We start from the raw sequence: 11,556 nt of genomic DNA, 5'->3' as shown, positions 1-11,556 counted from the left end.
ATTGTTCTAAATTACTTCATCTTGAGCTTAGTTGCTGGAAGATACACAGCAGTACTAGATACGACGAAGTGGTTTGTCAAGTGCATGACAGAGTGTGTTATCCTACCAATCATTCCCGTTATTGGCACTTGTGCTGTAAAATGCATGGCTGATTGCATTCTCGTTGCTTCTTTCCCTATGGATTTGAACCGTATGAACACTTACTACTTTTGTAAACTTGGTTGTACCACTTCTCGTTTCACAAAACTCAGCACCAAAAAAGACCTTAGTCAGAAATTTTCTATATACTTTCCTTATTACTACTTATATTAATTATTATACGTATATATCTATATGTATACCGTCATTTAGATTTTTTTTCGATTAATTCTTTGACATAACACAATTTTTCTCAAATTTCTAGAGTTAACCTTGTCGTGAGTGACAGTTAATAAGATTAGTCGTATTTATATTAAATTTTTATCTCATTATTTCTAAAGTTTTGACGTATGTTTTTAACCATATTGGATTATTTTCTATGAACTTGGCAACCGAGAAGAAGTAGAAAGTTGTGCAAACACTTGTGATCAAACATGCATGAAAGCATAAGAAGCCAAAAAGATGGAACAAGAAGGAGCTGGGATTAGATTTAATAAATGAACAAAAATTAATGGTTAAAAAAAATCATTGGTTTAAAAGTCATATTCCAGATTTAAGCATATATATATATATATATATATATATCTTTTAAGTTGTATCTTAAACGGTTATTCCTATATGTCTTTACATAGTATTCAAGACTCATATGTTAGTTTATTGGATTTAGGTTATTAAGATCAAACTACTAATATAATCAAGAATAACTCCACATATAAATTTGAGCAAAAATGAGGTCATTTGTTCTAATTTATTTCATTTTGAGCTTAGTTGCTGAAAAATCTACACATGTACTAGATACAACGAAGTGGTTTGTCAAGTGCATGGCAGAGTGTGCTATCATACAAATCATTCCCGTTATTGGCACTTGTGCTGTAAAATGCATGACTGATTGCATTCCCGTTGCTTCTTCCCCTATGGATTTGAACCGTATGGACACTCATTACTTCTGTAAACTTGGTTGTACCACTTCTCATTGCATCTAACTCAGCACCAAAAAAGTACTTGGTCCGAAAATTTTCTATATGCTTTTCATAGTACTACTTATTTTAATTATTATACGTATATATCTATATGTATATCGTCCTTTAGGTTTTTCTTCAATTGATTCTTTGACATAACACCATTTTTCTCAACTTTCTAGAGTTAAACTTGTCGTGAGTGATTGTTAATATGATCAATCGTAGTTATATTAAATTTTTATCTCATTATTTCTAGAGTTTTGATGTATGTTTTTAACCATGGATTGTTTTTTATGAACTTGGCAGTCGAGAACAAAGTAAAAAGTTGTGAGAACACATGTGATCAAAAATGCATGAAATAATAATAGCCAAAAAGATGGAAGGAGAAGGAGTTGGGATTAGCTTTAATGAATAAACAAAAATCAATGGTTTGAAAAAATCATTGGTTTAAAAGTCATATTCCAGATTTAAGCATATATATATATATATATATATATATATATATATATATATATATATATATATATATATATATATATATATATATATCTTTTAAGTTGTATCTTGAACGGTTATTTCTACATGTCTTTACATAGTATTCAAGATTCATCATGTTAGTTTATTAAATTTAGGATATTAAGATCAAACTAATAATATAATTAAGAATAACTCCACATCTAAATTTGGGCAAAAATGAGGTCAATTGTTCTAATTTACATCATTTTGAGCTTAGTTGATGAAAAATCCACACCTGTACTAGATACAACGAAGTGGTTTGTCAAGTGCATGGCAGAGTGTGCTATCCTACAAATCATTCCCGTTATTGGCACTTGTGCTGTAAAATGCATAACTGATTGCATTTCCGTTGCTTCTTCCCCTATGGATTTGAACCGTATGGACACTCATTACTTCTGTAAACTTGGTTGTACCACTTCTCGTTGCACCTAACTCAGCACCAAAATGGAACCTGGTCAGAAACTTTCTATATGCTTTCCTTAATATTACTTATTTTAATTATTATACGTATATATCTATATGGATACCGTCATTTAGATTTTTCTTCAATTGATTCTTTGACATAACACCATTTTTCTCAACTTTCTAGAGTTAACCTTGTCGTGAGTGACAGTTTATATGATCAGTCGTATTTATATTAAATTTTTATCTCATTATTTCTAGAGTTTTGATGTATGTTTTTAATCATATTGGATTGTTTTTTATGAATTTTGTAGTCGAGAAGAAAATAGAAAGTTGTGTAAGCACATGTGATCAAAATGCATGAAAGCTTAAGAAACCAAAAAGATGAAAGGAGAAGAAACTGGGATTAGCTTCAATGAATAAACAAAAAACAGTGGTTAAAAAATTCATTGGTTTAAAAGCCATATTCCAGATTTAAGCATCTATATATATCTTTTAAGTTGTATCTTGAACATTCATTCCTATATGTCTCTACATATTATTCAAGACTCATCATATTAATTTATTGGATTTACGTTATTAAGATCAAACTAATAATATAATCAGGGATAACTGTACATCCAAATTTGAGCAAAAATGAGGTCAGTTGTTCTAATTTACATCATTTTAAGCTTAGCTGCTTAAAGATCCACACCAGTACTAGATACGACAAAGTGGTTTGTCAAGTGCATGGCAAAGTGTGTTATCCTACCATTCATTCTCGTTATTGGCACTTGTGCTGTAAAATGCATGGCTGATTGCATTCCCATTGCTTCTTCCCCTATGGATTTGAAACGTATGGTCACTCTTTACTTCTATAAACTCGGTTGTACCACTTCTCTTTGCACAAAACTCAGCACAAAAAAAGACCCCGGTCAGAAACTTTCTATATAGTTTACTTAGTACTACTTATCTTAATTATTATACGTATATATCAATATATATACCGTCATTTAGATTTTTTTTATTGATTCTTTTACATAACACTATTTTTCTCAAATTTCTAGAGTTAACCTTGTCGTGAGTGACAGTTAATAACATTAGTCGTATTTATATTAAATTTTTATCTCATTATTTCTAGAGTTTTGATGTATGTTTTTAATCATGTTTGATTTTTTTTTATGAACTTGGCAGCAGAGAAGAAAGTAGAAAGTTGTGTGAACACATGTGATCAAACATACATGAAAGCTTAAGAAACCAAAAAAATCTAAGGAGAGGGAGCTGGGATTAGCTTCAATGAATAAACAAAAATCAATGGTTAAAAAAAATCATTGGTTTAAAAGTCATATTCCAGATTTATGTATATATATATAATATCATTTAAGTTGTATTTTGAACATTGATTCCTATATGTCTCTATATATTATATGAGACTCATCATGTTAGTTTATTGGATTTACGTTATTAAGATCAAACTAACAATATAATCAGGGATAACTCTACATCCAAATTTGAGCAATAATGATGTCAATTGTTCTGATTTACATCATTTTGAGCTTAAATGTTTGAAGATCCACACCTGTACTAGATACGACGAAGTGGTTTGTTAAGTGCATGGCAAAGTGTGTTATCCTACCAATCATTCCCGTTATTGGCACTTGTGCTGTAAAATGCATGGCTGATTGCATTCCCGTTGCTTCTTCCCCTATGGATTTGAAACGTATGGACACTCATTACTCCTATAAACTTGGTTGTACCACTTCTGTTTGCACCAAACGCAACACCAAAAAAGACCCCGGTTAGAAACTTTCTATATAGTTTACTTAGTACTACTTATCTTAATTATTATACCTATATATCTATATCTATACCGTCATTTAGATTTTCTTTATTGATTCTTTGACATAACATTATTTTTCTCAAATTTCTAGAGTTAACCTTGTCGTGAGTGACAGTTAATAAGATCAGTCGTATTTATATTAAATTTTTATCTCATTATTTCTATAGTTTTGATGTATGTTTTTAATCACGGTTGACTGTTTTTTATGAACTTTGTAGCAGAAAAGAAAGTAGAAGGTTGTGTGAACACATGTGATCAAACATGCATGAAAGCTTAAGAAACCAAAAAGATCAAAGGAGAAAGAGTTGGGATTAACTTCAATGAATAAACAAAAATCAGTGTTTAGAAAAATCATTGGTTTAAAATCCATATTCCAGATTTATGCAAATATATATATCTTTTAAGTTGTATCTTGAACATTGATTCCTATATGTCTCTACATATTATACAAGACTCATCATGTTAGTTTATTGGATATAGGTTATTAACATCAAACTAATAATATAATCAAGGATAACTCCACATCCAAATTTGGGCAAAAATGAGGTTAATTGTTCTAATTCACTTCATTTTGAGCTTAGTTGCTGGAAGATCGACACCTGTACTAGATACGACGAAGTGGTTTGTCCAATGCATGGCAGAGTGTGCTATCCTACCAATCACTCCCGTTATTGGCACTTGTGCTGTAAAATGCATGGCTAATTGCATTCCAGTTGCTTCTTCCCCTATGGTCATAAACTTTCTATGTACTTTCCTTAGTACTACTTATCTTAATTATTATACGTATATATCTATATGTATACGGTCATTTTGATTTTTCTTCGGTTGTTTATTTGACATAACACCATTTTTCTCAAATTTCTAGAGTTAGCCTTGTCGTGAGTGACAGTTAATAAGATCAATCGGATTTATATTAATTTTTTATCTCATTATTTCTAGAATTTTGATGTATGTTTTTAATCATGTTGGATGTTTCTCTATGAACTCGGCAGCCGAGAAAAAAGTAGAAAGTTGTGTGAACACACGTGATCAAACATGTATGAAACTTAAGAAACCAACAAAATGAAGGAGAAGGAGTTGGGATTAGCTTCAATGAATAAACAAAAATCAGTGCTTAAAAAAAATCATTGGTTTAAAACCCATATTCCAGATTTGAGCATATATATATCTTTTAAGTTGTATCTTGAACATTGATTCCTATATATCTCTACATATTATTCAAGACTCATTAAGTTAGTTTATTGGATTTAGGTTATTAATATCAAATTAATAATATAATCATGGATAACTACACATCCAAATTTGAGTAAAAATGAAGTCAATTGTTCTAATTTACTTCATTTTGAGCTTAGTTGCCGGAAGATCCACACTTGTATTAGATACGACGAAGTGGTTTGTCAAGTGCATGGTAGAGTGTGCTATCCTACCAATCATTCCTATTATTGGCACTTGTTCTGTAAAATGCATGGCTGATTGCATTCTAGTTGCTTCTTCCCCCGTAGATTTGAACCGTATGGACACTCATTACTTTTGTAAACTTGGTTGTACCACTTCTTAATACACCAAACTCATCACCAAAAAAGACCTTAGTCAAAAACTTTCTATATACTTTCCTCAATACTTTATTTTAATTATTATGCGTATATATCTATATGTATACCGTTATTTAGATTTTTCTTCGATTTATTCTTTGACATAACACCATTTTTCTCAAATTTTTAGAGTTACCCTTGTTGCGAGTGACAATTAATAAGATCAGTCGTATCTATATTAAATTTTTATCTCATTATTTCTAGAGTTTTGATGTATATTTTTAATCATGTTGAAATTTTTTTTATGAACTTGATTGCCGAGAACAAAGTAGAAAGTTGTGTGAACACGTGTGATCAAACATGCATGAAAGCTTAAGAAGCTAAAAGATGAAATGAGAAGGAGTTGGGATTAGCTTTAATGAATAAAAAAAAATCAGTGGGTTAAAAAAAATTTGGTTTAAAAGTCATATTCCAGATTTAAGCATATATATATATATATATATATATATATATATATATATATATATATATATATATATATATATATATATATATATATATATACTTGAACATTGATTCCTATATGTCTTTACATATTATTCAAGACTCATCATGTTAGTTTATTGGATTTAGGTTATTAAGATCAAACTAATAATATAATCAATGATAACTCAACATCGAAATTTGAGCAAAAATGAGGTCAATTGTTCTAATTCACTTCATTTTGAGCTTAGTTGCTGGAAGATCCACACCTGTACTAGATACGACGAAGTGGTTTGTCAAGTGCATGGCAGAGTGTGCTATCCTACCAATCATTCCCGTTGTTGGCACTTGTGCTGTAAAATGCATGGCTGATTGCATTTCCGTTGCTTCTTCCCCTATGGATTTGAACCGTATGGACACTCATTACTTCTGTAAACTTGGTTGTACCATTTATCGTTGCACCAAACTCAGCACCAAAAAAGACCTTGGTCAGATACTTTGTATATACTTTTTTTTATTACTACTTATTTTAATTATTATACATATATATCTATATGTATACTGTCATTTAGATTTTTTTTCGATTGATTCTTTGACATAACACAATTTTCCTCAAATTTCTAAAGTTAACTTTTTCGTTAGTGACAGTTAAAAATATCAGTCGTATTTATGTTAAATTTTTATCTCATTATTCTAGAGTTTTGATGTATGTTTTTAATTGTGTTTGATTGCTTTTTATGAACTTGGCAGTCGAGAACAAAGTAGAAAGTTGTAGAAACACATGTGATCAAACATGCATGAAAGCTTAAGAAGCCAAAAATATAAAAGGAGAATGAGTTGGGATTAGCTTTAATGAATAAACAAAAATCATTGGTTCAAAAAAATAATTGGTTCAAAAGTCATATTTCAGATTTAAGCATATATATATATATATATATATATATATATGTATACAGTCATTTAGATTTTTCTTCAATTGATTCTTTGACATAACACCATTTTTCTCAACTTTCTAGAGTTAACCTTGTCGTGAGTGACAGTTAATAAGATCAGTCGTATTTATATTAACTTTTTATCTCATTATTTCTAGAGTTTTGATGTTTGTTTTTAATCATGTTGGATTGTTTTTTATGAACTTAGCAGTCGAGAAGAAAGTAGAAAATGGTGTGAACACATGTGATCAAACATGCATGAAAGCTTAAGAAACCAAAAAGATGAAAGAAGAAGGAGTTGGGATTAGCTTCAATGAATAAACAAAAATCAGTTGTTAAAAAAAGTCATTGTTTTAAAAGCCATATTCCAGATTTAAGCATATATATATATCTTTTAAGTTGTATCTTGAATATTGATTCTTATATGTCTCTATATATTATTCAAGACTCATCATGTTAGTTTATTAATTTAGGTTATTAAGATCGAACTAATAATATAATCAATGTAAGCCCTCGTTCCATTTTTCTTTTATGTATATTAATATTCTCTAGTTGTGAAAAACAAGTTGGAATACTTTTATGCTCCTTAAGGTTGATTCGGGTGACAAGGAAATTTTAGAACTGTAATTGGGTTTTAAAACACAAATTGTTTAGTTAAGTGTTGAAAAGAATGAAGAAATTTGAAAGATGAATTTAATTGGAATTAAAGGTCATTTTGGTCATTTTATTATTATTATTATTGAAAAAAGAAGAGGAAAGGTGTTTTCTTCTTCTTGATTCTTCTCCTTCACTCACGATCTTCTTCCTCCTTCCTCTCTAAACAGTTTCTCTCACCGACCTCTCTCCCCCCTCCTCGATTTTTCTCTTCATCTCTCCCTCTCTTCTTCTCCTTCACGTCGATGCCACCACTAAGCCGACAACCCTCCCCCGACGTTGGACGACGACCAGCGTGCCACGCCAACCACCATCGACGTTTAAATCTTCCCTACCATCAATCGAACTCCAGCTGTTCTGTGTCATTCCATCCGAGATCGTTGAGTCGAGCCAGCTTGGAGTCGCACCGTGCTACTTACTGCCCATAGATCGTCGTGCTAGGCCACCCTCTGCCATCGCTAGCCTCACTGGATTTGGAAGTTGAGGTCAGTTTTAGTTGTTTGACGAGTTTTGTGGTTTGGTTTAATTAAAGATCTTTAATACCTAGTAGCTTCTGGCTTTGAATGACTAGTTTCTATCACGTTTTGATGTAAGATTGAAGAGTCGTGCTGATTAGCTGCTGTCCAGCGGGTTCGATAAGGATTTTGTCAAGATTTAGGTAATTAGTAAAGGTGAAATTATTAACATGTGAAATAGAGTTTTGGGTAAGATTTACTTAAGTTAGTTGTATGTTATGAAGAGTTTCGACTACCCATTCATTTTCGACTTTGATTTTGCTTTACCCATTTCAATTCAATGATAGATGTAGAGTTTTGGAATATTTCTTAGCTCTAAGGTTGAAGAAGAAGGGGAAAAACTCAAAGAAAGTTTCAATCATGGCAGATTTTTGACCTACTCTGCACACTTCTGGTTTTTATTTCGATTTGAGCTACACAAAAAGAATTAAGAAGTGAGGTTTAAATTTTCTAAAATCTAATTCATTTTTTAACAAATTTTATGAAGGAAGCTTAAGCAAATTCTGAGGTCCAGTGGGTGAATTTTGACAGAAAAGACAGAGCATGTGTTTTTTAACACGAAATCAGAAGATCTCTGTTATTTTTAGTATTTTAGGGTGCACTAGTGGAGTTAGGATCTCTATTTAGTATGGTTGGAAATATTATTCAATTTACTACAACTTTTATGAAGAAATTGTGAGCTAAATATGATCGGAAGTAAGCTTAAGTTTAGAAACAAGTCAGGGGATAGCAGAAAATTCCATTTTTGAACTCTCTCTATTTCGGGCTATTTCTGTAGCAATCTGTTGGGAATCGTATTTTCCTTCCTTCAGGTAAGTTATAGAGGAGACCAAAATAAAGATTTGGACATAAAGAAAACTCAAATTGGTTAAGTATTGAAAGAGTTGTGATTATTTAAAGTTAATGCTGCGAATCTGAAAATTTTTGAGAAATGTGTTGTCGAGGTGATTTTGATATGGTTTTAGGTAAATTTTAGTGGGTTCTCTCATGTTTGGGTGCATGTGTCGTTAAGAGATTAATGTGATGCTAAGGGTCAAAAGTTGGAAATTTTAGAATAGATTAAATCATGAAGGGATAATTCAATTTAAAGTCTTAGAAGAGAGAAATTGGAGTCTTTGGAACTTAAAATAGTTTAAGTTGGCTTTATGAAGTATGTTGAAGATTGTTGTGTCATTTTACTTTGTGAAGTTAATTGATAAACCTTAATCTTAGTTTCAGACTAAATTGAAGTGGGGAAAGCGTAAAATTCCGGGGGATCGAGTAATTGATTGTGAGTGGTTTATTTTTAAGCTTTCTTTATACATATACACGTTATCTCTTGATATTGCTTGGAAACTACCATGACCTAAACCGTTTATGACCATGTTTTTGTTTATGTTTAAACAATGTGTTTTATGCATCATGATTTAATGAATGTTATGACTTGGCATTTATAAAAACGGATTTCAACTTCCTGTTTTCAATTACACTTAAACGATGTGTTTGTTCAACACGATTGTAATAATCTGCATGGCTTGAACTTTTTAAAATCGTATTTGAATTTTTTATTATACTTGGTTTTGAAATATGGTTAATTGATGCTTATGGTGAACGAGAAAGTGATTTCCCTAAGCTACGTGAATGTGTTTCCGTAGCGCCATCTACGGTTGTCATGGGATTCCGGGGCTGAAAGAGGCCGTGACCGGAGATCCGAGAACCTGAGCCTAGGTGAGTATGTGGATGGAGGATTGTGATATAACTTCGGGCCTAGCTAAACCCATGGTAGGTGGCTCTATGTGCACATAGAAGCGGTATGTTGTACCATGGTATGTGCTAAGTATGCGTGAGCTCCGTTTGGCCGCGTGTTTCCTTGTGGATATGGATCACGTGTGAGCTATTCCGAGCCGTGTATTTAGTATGCTATCATGGTCGGATTGGATGGAGGTTGCTGTCGTGGTATGTGCTAAGTATGCGTGAGCTCCGTTTGGTCGCGTGTTTCTTTGTTGATATGGAGCACGTGTGAGTTATCCTTGGGCCGTATGCTTAGTATGCTATGATGGTTGGGTTGGATTGGTTGGATCAGATTGGATGGAAGTAGTTATCGTGGTGGGTACTAAATATACGTGAGCTAGTTTTGGCCGCATGATTCATTGGTCATGTGTGAGCTATCTTTGACCGTATATTTAGTCGCCTTGCCACATTGATTGGGTACAGGTTTGTTGGCCTTACTTGTGATTTATGGTAATATACGATTTTAATGTTGTAATTATTATTTCATTATTGATGTTATATTTAAACGGTTTGAAGATATGTTTTATGAACTTTTACCATTTAAATCTTGCCACTCATTGAGTTTTAGCTCACGTTTTCAATGTTTTCTCCCCCCAGGTAGTGGCCAAGGACCAAGCATTGGTTGTGCTTTCTTGTCATTGATTGTAGTTTCCCATTCTTGTTGTATGTATCTACTTATGGGATCTATTGCATTATTGGGTGATTAGAAGAAGCGATAGTCACGATGAGAATTTGAGTTTGAGAGGTCTTTTATTAAATTGTAATTCTTTTGTAACTAGTTCGTAGTTGAATATAAACTCTGAATGAGATTCTGAAATTGTCTGGATGAGTGTGTGGTGAGACACACTCGATGATATTTGAGTTTTTGAAAAGCATAGAAGTGTGATTTTCTTCTATTTTCAGGTATGGTTAATCCGTTTTTCAGGGGAGACTCTGCCGAATTTTTTTTTAGAATTTTTGGAAAGCATTTTATCAATCTTACGTTTAAAAAAGGATTGTCTTAAGGAGTAAATTCACACCACGATCTAAGTTAGAGGAGAAACTTATAACAGGGTGTGACAATCAAGGATAACTCCACAACCAAATTTGAGAAAAATGAGGTAAATTGTTCTAATTTATTTCATTTTAAGCTTAGTTGCTGGAAGATCCACACCTGTAATAGATACAACGAAGTGCTTTGTCAAGTGTATGGCAGAGTGTGCTATTCTACCAATCATTCCCGTTATTGGCACTTGCGCTGTAAAATGCATGGGCGATTGCATTCCCTTTGCTTCTTCCCCTATGGATTTGAACCGTATGGACACTTATTACTTCTGTAAACTTAATTGTACCAGTTCTCGTTCCACCAAACTTAGCATAACAAAAGACCCTGGTCAGAAACTTTCTATACATTTCTTAGTACTACTTGTATTATTTATTATACTATATATATATATATGTATACCGTCATTTAGATTTTTCTTCGATTGATTCTTTGACATAACACCATTTTTCTCAAATTTCTAGAGTTAACCTTGTCGTGAGTGATAGTTAATAAGATCAATCGTATTTATGTTAAATTTTTATCTCATTATTTCTAGAGTTTTGATGTATGCTTTTAATCATGTTGGATAGTTTTTTATGAACTTGGCAGCCATGAATAAAGTAGAAAGTTGTGTGAAAACATGTGATCAAACATGCATGAAAGCTTAAGAAACCAAAAAGATGAAAGAAGAAGGAGCTGTGATTAGCTTCAATGAATAAACAAATTTCGGTGGTTCAGTTGTATCTTGAACATTGATTCCTATATGTCTCTACATATTATTCAAAACTTATCATGTTAGTTTATTAGATTTA

The 11,556-nt window shown here is 32.0% G+C and overlaps 1 long non-coding RNA gene across 2 annotated transcripts; it reads left to right on the top strand.

Annotated features, from left to right (window-relative positions):
* Window positions 1-7,585: 7,585 nt before the first annotated feature.
* LOC127151127 (uncharacterized) lies at window positions 7,586-10,574 on the top strand. 2 transcript variants are annotated; one of them, XR_007823866.1, is made up of 4 exons: window positions 7,586-7,920; window positions 8,030-8,093; window positions 9,169-9,220; window positions 10,318-10,574. It is a non-coding gene; the product is annotated as an uncharacterized LOC127151127 (long non-coding RNA). The 2 variants fall into 2 exon arrangements; XR_007823865.1 differs by lacking the exon at window positions 8,030-8,093.
* The last annotated feature ends 982 nt before the right edge of the window (window positions 10,575-11,556 follow it).

Source organism: Cucumis melo, chromosome 10 (assembly GCF_025177605.1).
Source record: "Cucumis melo cultivar AY chromosome 10, USDA_Cmelo_AY_1.0, whole genome shotgun sequence".
Taxonomy (NCBI): domain Eukaryota; kingdom Viridiplantae; phylum Streptophyta; class Magnoliopsida; order Cucurbitales; family Cucurbitaceae; genus Cucumis; species Cucumis melo.
This window is presented reverse-complemented; position numbering and strand designations above follow the sequence as displayed.